The sequence below is a fragment of the Hirundo rustica genome, chromosome 11 (assembly GCF_015227805.2).
Source record: "Hirundo rustica isolate bHirRus1 chromosome 11, bHirRus1.pri.v3, whole genome shotgun sequence".
Classification (NCBI taxonomy): Eukaryota; Metazoa; Chordata; class Aves; order Passeriformes; family Hirundinidae; genus Hirundo; species Hirundo rustica.
In genome coordinates, this window is record NC_053460.1 from 19,133,451 (window position 1) to 19,141,743 (window position 8,293).

General features: G+C 40.7%; 1 long non-coding RNA gene across 1 annotated transcript; it reads right to left on the reverse strand.

Moving 5' to 3' along the window:
• Positions 1-1,894: 1,894 nt before the first annotated feature.
• On the reverse strand, positions 1,895-4,440 carry LOC120757874 (uncharacterized). The gene is made up of 3 exons (XR_005702697.2): positions 3,642-4,440; positions 2,372-2,423; positions 1,895-2,249 (listed from the first exon to the last, which is right to left on the reverse strand). It is a non-coding gene; the product is annotated as an uncharacterized LOC120757874 (long non-coding RNA).
• Between the last annotated feature and the right edge of the window lie 3,853 nt (positions 4,441-8,293).

Below are 8,293 nucleotides of genomic sequence, written 5' to 3' on the forward strand. Positions count from 1 at the left end.
TGGTGTACGTACATATTTCCTAATCATGAGTCCTCTCGCTAAACTTATCCCTTTTGATAAAATTCCTCAGTTCCTGGAGGAACACTCAGACAGGTGGGCTGATTCTGAAGAGCCTCTGTGTCTGCAAGCAAGCGGAGAGCTGAGTTAAACCTGAAGAATATGAATTACCTTCCCCATGTTGCGTCCTCGTTAGTCAGTCTCACTAAATATGATTCTCAATAATACCGTGAAAATTGGAAAGAGCATAAATAGATTAGATTTCACATGAGGCTGAGCACCAGAAGAGTTGAACTATTAATCTAATTCCACAAAAATGTGAATTTGGACCTGACACCCCGCATCCATTGGTCAAAAATAGCAACCATTCATCACTGTAAGAAATGGCAGCTGAGCTCCAAGTTCAAATATAGTCAGAACTCCCTGGAAAAGTGTTTATTCTGTGCTGAAAATGGGGATTGGCACAAAAGAAAAACTATTTAAAGAAATACACACACAGGTTATGAAATACATAGACAGATACCAAGATCTTCAGGATCAATGCAGAACATATGAAATGCAGCAACACAGCACAGTTATCCAGGAAGATTCTTGTTGCATCAGCCACGGGTCCAACTCAATGCTTTTAACAAAAACACCACCCTAAGGGAAGAATCAATATAATAAAATATGATATAAATATAATAAATATAATAAAATTACTCTTGACCTCATCTTCTACTAAATACCTTTTTTTCCTCCTATCTTGTTGTCTAAAAATTGACTGGACCTTATAACTTAATTTATTGCTATTTGAAAACACATTTTAAGCCTCTTAACCTGAGTGCAAAAGAGCACTAAAAGTTTCCTTCAAACTTGTAAATGTGAAATATTCTAAAATTACATTCTGTCATAGAGCTCATATAAGTCTAGATAGAAGTACCATATTTCAATACTTGAAGAAGAGTAAAATTCCATTTTTAAGGACAGAAAATACATGTTGCTATTTTCATATCTCCCACATTAGGAGGAATGAATTGTATGGATCTGAACCACGTTCAGCGTATTTTTCGCATATAGGGCTGATCTTTCAGTGCATGCTGCATGCTCATCAGCACGTTTGAAATCACATCTAAAATAACGACAAAAAAAATCCCTCTATTGGAACTCTACTCAAACATTGTCAACATGCTCCGGGGTCATTTAATGCAATGTGTACATACAAGTAAAGAGCATTATTTGCCTTTTAGAGTAAAAGCATTCTAAGAGGATTCCTCAGCATTCAGTTACACAATAGATTTAATGATCTGTTTAGCTATAGGATGTGTTATGAAATTGCACAGATATCACTGCAAATGAACTCCAAAGAAACACAGAAGAAGGCAAACAGCTGAAGGGAGCTGTTGAATTATAGATTTACTTCTGTTGTTTTTTCTTGATTGAATTATACAAAGTGAAACCAAATGTTTGGGAAAATTTTAAATTCTGCAAAAACAAAGTAATGTTACCTCCACGTTCTAATTTTGAATGGGAATGAGTTTTGGAAAACTTGAAAAATCTCTTTAAGGTAGAATTTCATGTCTCCAAAGAGCTCTGCTGACCTATATGTTTGTTCAAATACATGACATTTAACTGGCACTTTGCTGTGATTTAATTGCAAAAACTTCAAACAATTTTTTGGCAACCTGACTTACTGAAGATTGGCAAGATGTAGATCTGAGCCCAGAGGCACCAGTTTGCAGAGGTGGTGTTGTCAGGTTGCTTTTGGGTTTTGCTGGGGATTGGTTGGTGTTTTTTTGTAAATATCATATATTGTAAATATCATATAATTACCAGCTTTTAAATATTAACAATAATTGATCCATTTTCTGTTTAGTACAGTTTAGAAACTATAAATTAAATGGATCGATCCCACAGGAGTCCTAAAATCTAACCAAAACCTCCTTCAGAAGTCCATGTTCACAAGAAAATGACACAGAGATCCAAAGTAGAAGTGAATTTACAGAAACACTTTACGAGCCAATTTCTCAATGCTAAAGCTAAGAAAGTGGTGTAGAGGAATTTTAAACCCCCAGTTTATATTTTAAGTTTAAAATATCCTTGTAAAAGGAAGGGTCAGGGGAAAAAACAGGGAAATTTTGTGGGCAAAGAGAGGCTGCAGCTGCTCAAAAATGGAGAATTAGCAGGATGGAGATTTTCCCTTCTTCTTTCTTCTTCATTCCCAGTCGTTGTCATGTGTGTGGGTGTTCAAACATGCAGTGCGTCCAATCTCACTGCAATTCAGAAAAAAAACCAAAATGATGAAGAGAGAATATGGGAATTTATTTATTGTATTTTCAAAGCCCAGGGAAAATACTACTGAGGAAACCATCTGGATAAATTCTCAATACAATACCTGGGAAAATTCCTAGAGCAGCGTGATAAGCAGTTCAGTCAGAAGCTGAAAACTGATTTGGAAACAAAATGGTAAAGAGCAGACCGGGAATTTCAACCATCCCTCTTTGCTCCCACAAATTCCACATCCATAAAGTTCAACCATCCCTCTTTGCTCCCATGAATTCCACATCCATAAAGTTCAACCATCCCTCTTTGTTCCCACAAATTCCACATCCATAAAGTTCAACCATCCCTCTTTGCTCCCACAAATTCCACATCCCAGCTCTTGCCCTAAACCCCAGTAACTCAACCATGCTTCCCAACACTCCCAGGTTTTACATCTCTGATACATCACACACAGAGAAAAAAATCATAGATGCAAGAATTTCTTATTAATGAGAGATTATCTCCATAAATACAGTACTGAAACAACAGAAAAGCTGGAGTTTTGTCAGCCCGGACAAGAGAAAAGACTTGATGTCTATGTTGAGGTTTTTATTGATGGGGCAAACCCACAAGAGCCTCTTATTGCAAGGTTTAATGCTATTTAGATGCAATTTATTATGAGATTCTTTGTTATTAGTTTTTCTTTAGTTCAAGATGAGACATTATCTGGAATGTATCACTACCCAGCTTTGATACCGTCTTTACTTTCAGTGCTGTGCTGTTTAATGTTTGTTTCATCCTGATTTTAAGTGGTGATGTATGTGGGAGAAGAGGCGGAGATGGTGCTGGGGGCACTCTTGCCCCTGATGTGTTGCAGCTGTGTTAATTACCCAAGAGTGGGTAATTAAACCTTGCCCTCACAGCTATGGGTGATAAAAAGAGTGAGTTAGTTGGTGGTGTAGTCAGTTGGGGTTTGTTGGTTGTGAGGAGGAAGGGATAGGAGGTTGTGTGAGGACAGAGGGGGTTAAGTGGCCGTGAGAGGGACAGGAAGGGGTGAACTGGAAATGCAGAAGGAAGGATAGAAGAAGAGAGAGCCAGAGCTGTGTGGAGCTGCTTATGGGACTGCGTACAGAGGTTTTTGTATTTATTCTTTTTCTGTGGGAGGGAGATATTAGGAGAAAAAACAAAGCAGACTTAAGCTTAAAAATGAAAAAAATAATAGTTTTATTAACACATGCTAAAAGAATGAAAGAACTGTTGAGAAAAAGAAAACTTAAACTAAAACAGAATGAAACTTTAAAACATTCTTCTCTCCCCCTACAAACTATTAACTTTCTTATTAAACAACATAGAAAGACACAACTTGAGATTTTCAGTCAGTTCCACTATTTAGACATACTCACTCATTACTTTAGGAGAAAAGTCTCTCTAGGGTTTTTAAGGTCACGCTTGCCGTAAGACAAAATAGTCCAGTGCTCCCAATGTCACACATCTGCTACTGCCTGGAGTTTTTGCAGACTGAGATGTTCTATTAGTAAGGCCTCTTAGTGTATTTGGGGTACTATTTATGAATACTTCTTCTAGTCTAAAATCATCTTCATCTTAAAGGCTGAGACCTCCTTTTGACCCAGGAGCGAGGGCTTTAAAGTTCCCAAATAAATCTCAATTACATCAGTCCTCAATTTTGATTAGAATAGCATTCTACCCAACAACACTAAGATGCGAAAAAGAACAGTCCATTTCTCCATAGTTTACCTTAGAGAAGTCCAGTTAAAAATGTCTACTTCTTCAATCCAATTCCAATATTATTAGTTCTTTCACTTCTAATCTAACTGACTTCATTCGATGTCTGTTCCACGTACCCTGTGTTTTCCATCTTCTTTCTCTCAAGGAAGAGTTGTGCTTTAGAGTTTCATGTTTCTAGGGAAGGGTTAAATCCACCCAGGCCTCAAGGGCCACGTGCATGCCCCGGGCTGTATGAGGCTGAAGAAAATGCAAAGCTGTGCTGATGGAGGAAGCTGGTAGATGTCCTTTTTTCCACCCCTCGGTCTCACCCAGGGTGGCTCAGCTCAGAGTTGGTAAGGAGCTGCAGGCTTGCTTTCTCTGCTGCCAGCGGCGATTAAACTGGGCCACGTTTTGGCCCTTTCTGCCACAGCCCCGAGCACGTGCCCGGCACTGCCAAACTGCAGCCGCTTTTCTTCCCTGCCGGCAGCAGGGGAAAGGGCTCAGCCGGCCCAGGCTGCTCCTGGTGTGGCAGCAGCTCTCAGAGGCCCAGCGGGGCAGCAGGGCCCGACCCGGGCCCGACCCAGGCCCGGCCTGGCCGCCCACGATGTTACCTCATGGCTGATTCCAAATCAAGAGAGCAATCTGCTGAAGGTGAGAGTTTTAAATGTCCTTTCCAAAGTTGCATTGACATCCTTATTGGTCAAACTGGCTGCCAATATCTTGGCTATCTTTTTGATAGGGCCCTGTCCTCCCCCCACCCCCAAACCACTCTACGGTCCCGGCAGGGAAAAATATTTCACGTTTTTCTATAATCAGAAAACAAAACTGTGCCAACCCATGATAGACTGCAATGTAGAAAAGGTATGAAAGGCTTTTAGATAACAAGGTACTGACACTTGGAGCCCCCTGAAGTTTTTAAAGGAGCACTCTTGAGTGCTGTGGCCATCTTGATGATGATGACACAAGTAGGAATGAATCTTTTTATTAACTTTATATATACTTTGGATTAGGGAGGAAAAAAAAAAAAAAAAAAAGAGAAACATTATGTTGCATCCTGGGAATCAGGATAATACTAAGAAAATTTTCAGTTTAAATATAATAGTAATTTAACTTGTTATTAAAAGTTCTTGTGAGGGACAGTTGTACTTGAAGTTGCTTCAGAAATTCCAGGAAAACAGTGCCCCCAATTGCTCTGTCTAAATCGACCAGTCATGAGATAAAATAATCTGTGAAAATCCCCAGTTTGATGTCCAAGCAGGACTCCCCCTCAGCAGAGCATCCCCAGCCCTGTTCAATGAAAATCCAGAAATTTTTACAGCTTATCATGAACAAGAGCCACTAAATGAATAAAATGCCTCCTTTATATGTTCATCATGGTCAGGAAATTTCTTCTGTAAAGAATCTTCACCAAAAGAAAGAAAAAGTAGAATTTTATTTCTGCAGCAAAATTCGGGAGAAAAGAGTGAAGAGGCAGACACAGAGACAGAAAACCCAATTCAACCACAAAGAAACCCCTCATGTTTTGAAGAATACCACATGGAAAGGGCTCCCCAACAATCCTAAGCTTTTCAGTTCATCATTCCAATGGTATGATGGCTATTGACTACCTCATTTTAGAAATATATGTGCATGTATGTGGGAAGGAAATGAGAAAGTTGTTGTTTAAAGGAGGTGCAAAAGTGAAGTGTGGCACTACATTGACCTACAAACAATTAATTTTTTTTTTTTTTTTTTTTCCAATTGATTGAAATTTACAGCACCAAAAATACATGAACGATGCTACTGGAAACTTGGAAACCAAGAGAAAAGGGTAACTTGCAGCAGGTTTGTAATACAGAAGCATCAGCTAAATGAATTTGAACTTGGGTTAGTCACAATATGCAGCCCAAAAGAGCCAAGCCCACAGCCCAATAGGTTAGCTCACATTGCTGAAAAAGAATGGAAAAGGGGGAAAAATAATAATAAAAAAATCCATTAATGAAGTTATATCTCTCTGAGGCATTTCTCTTTCAAACCAAACTTTGCAATTAGTGATTAATCAGCTGCGAGGCAGAGAACTCACCTAAATAAAGCCCTGCCTAAAATGCACCAGTGTGGGGATCAACGCTTGCTTGGATGATAAAAACTGACACATGGGGGACAGAAAAATGCCTGAATATTGGCAATTTCCTGCCAGGCTGCACTTACCCCACTGACACTGTGACTTCCATGGAAGTGTGGCTGAGGAACACAGAGATTCCTGTTTCCCCTCATTACATCTGCCTGCTCCAGGGATTCTGGGCTCACAGATCAGGCACAGAATGCCCGGCAGAGAAGGGCAGTTCCACCTCCCCCAGCACATCCCAGAGCCCCAGGTTCACTTTTCCCCCCTGTAGCAAGATACAAGCTCTGTTTTCCACACAGGGCTCACCAGGGTGTTTTTCCTGGAGCAGGGGAGAATGACCTGAGCCCTGTGTGCACGGTGCTGAGCAGGGATGTCACACTGTCTGTCACATCCCAGCTGCTGCCCAGCCCTGACAGGAGACAGAAATGCCTCACAGGCTTTGCCCAATGGCCCTGACACTGACAACTCCTACCAGCACTAATTTGCTATTAAACTTCCAGCTGGTTCCATACTGCAGGAAAGGTTGTATTTCACAAACAATGCTGTTCTAAATGAGGATGAGGCTGGGGATGCTGAGGATTCCCCTCTGCCCAGCCACCACCCTGCAAACAACAGCAGCAGCAAAGGGACGTGCCAGCCTCAAGAGCGACAAGTCTCAGCTGCAGCATTTCACCAAAGTGAGTTTGAGGCAGGAGGGATAATTTGAGACACTTTGGTGTCACAGAGCCAGCACATCACCCTTCCTGTCGGGGAGGGAGAGAACTAAACATTTGTTAAGCACAGAGAGGTCAAATAGAAATGTGGATTTTCAGACTGTCAGCATCCCTGACCTTTGCTGCTCGTACAAGACTTCAGGAAAGAACATTTTCTACACAGTGTTGATAAGGCAGACCTCTCAAAAGCTTAGAAAAGCTCAGTAATACAAGGCCAATTAATAAGGATAAGTCCAGTTGGGAGAGGGGAGGTTTTTCTGAGAACTGCAGCAGGTCTGGGAGGCTCTTGTGTGTTCTGCAATACAATGGCCAGCTGCAGCTCAGCTACTCCAACATCACCTCACTGAAGGGAAAAACAGAGCACAATTCAAAATGGCAATATTCCTAATAGGCAAAATTAGGAAATAAAACCCCCAGACCCTTGGAAAGCCAGAGCTGTACAGCAAATACACACAAAAAAGCACTTTTTGCCAGGGAAGTCGCTCACACTGCCCAGTTGTCCAGCCTGGAAACTTCTGCAGGAGAGCCTTGGCTGTCATTATCTGCATCAGCATGCCAGGGAAAGAACTTGCTATTTTGCACCACTTTTGGAGATTAGCCTTTTTTTCTTAGTGTTCCACTAATTGTTTTTTCTTCACTTGCATCAGCAGGAGACCCAATTATAGCTCCAGCTTCAATTTGCAATAACCTCCTTTTAAATAGCGTGAGTCACCTTTTCACCTTTTATTACAGAGATAGCACCAAGGTCTGATAGAGAAATAGTGCAAATCCTAAACTCGATTTCTCAGAAATGGGATTTCATAATTGTTGGTTACTTTCCTTGATTTAATTTAAATCACATTTACATCCTAAGAGGACTTAGAAGAAATTATTTCACAGACATAGTTCTCCATATGTAGCTCTAGTCTTCTAACACCGTATAAACCATCTCCTATTTTTACTGATTAAAATATAATTTTTTTCCCCTCTCCAGAAGCCCCAGCATCACTGAATCTATTGTCACTCACCAGAAGTAATTTTGTTTAATAACTAAGTAGGCCATCCATCCTTGGGCATGCAGGCTGCTAACCTTGAGAGCTGCTGAGGGAGGGTGACTGATGTGCACTGGGTGCAGAGAGGAACAAACTGCAGCAGGATTTAGCTGGAGGAAACTCCCAAGACAATATTAATTACGATTTCAAAAAGACAGCTCTCACTTCCACCTGGCAAATGCAATTAAGCAATAGAAGGGGAGTTCAGCAAAACAAACCGCTCAGACCAGCAGCTGACGGAGCGACGTGCACTGTCTGCTTTAAATGTGTTTGGGGAGCACAGCAGTAAATCAAAGCCAAGAGCTCATTCATTTTGGGAACCTGAGCCACCGGGACACAACACAGGTTGCACTTTGAAAACAATCTTATTATCAGTTAAAAGCATAAAAAACATGTTTTAAAATAGGTTCTGTGAGTTGAATTTTTGCGAGAGCTGGTAACAATAATTAATATATTGAAAAAAGGGGATCGCAAGCTTTGAA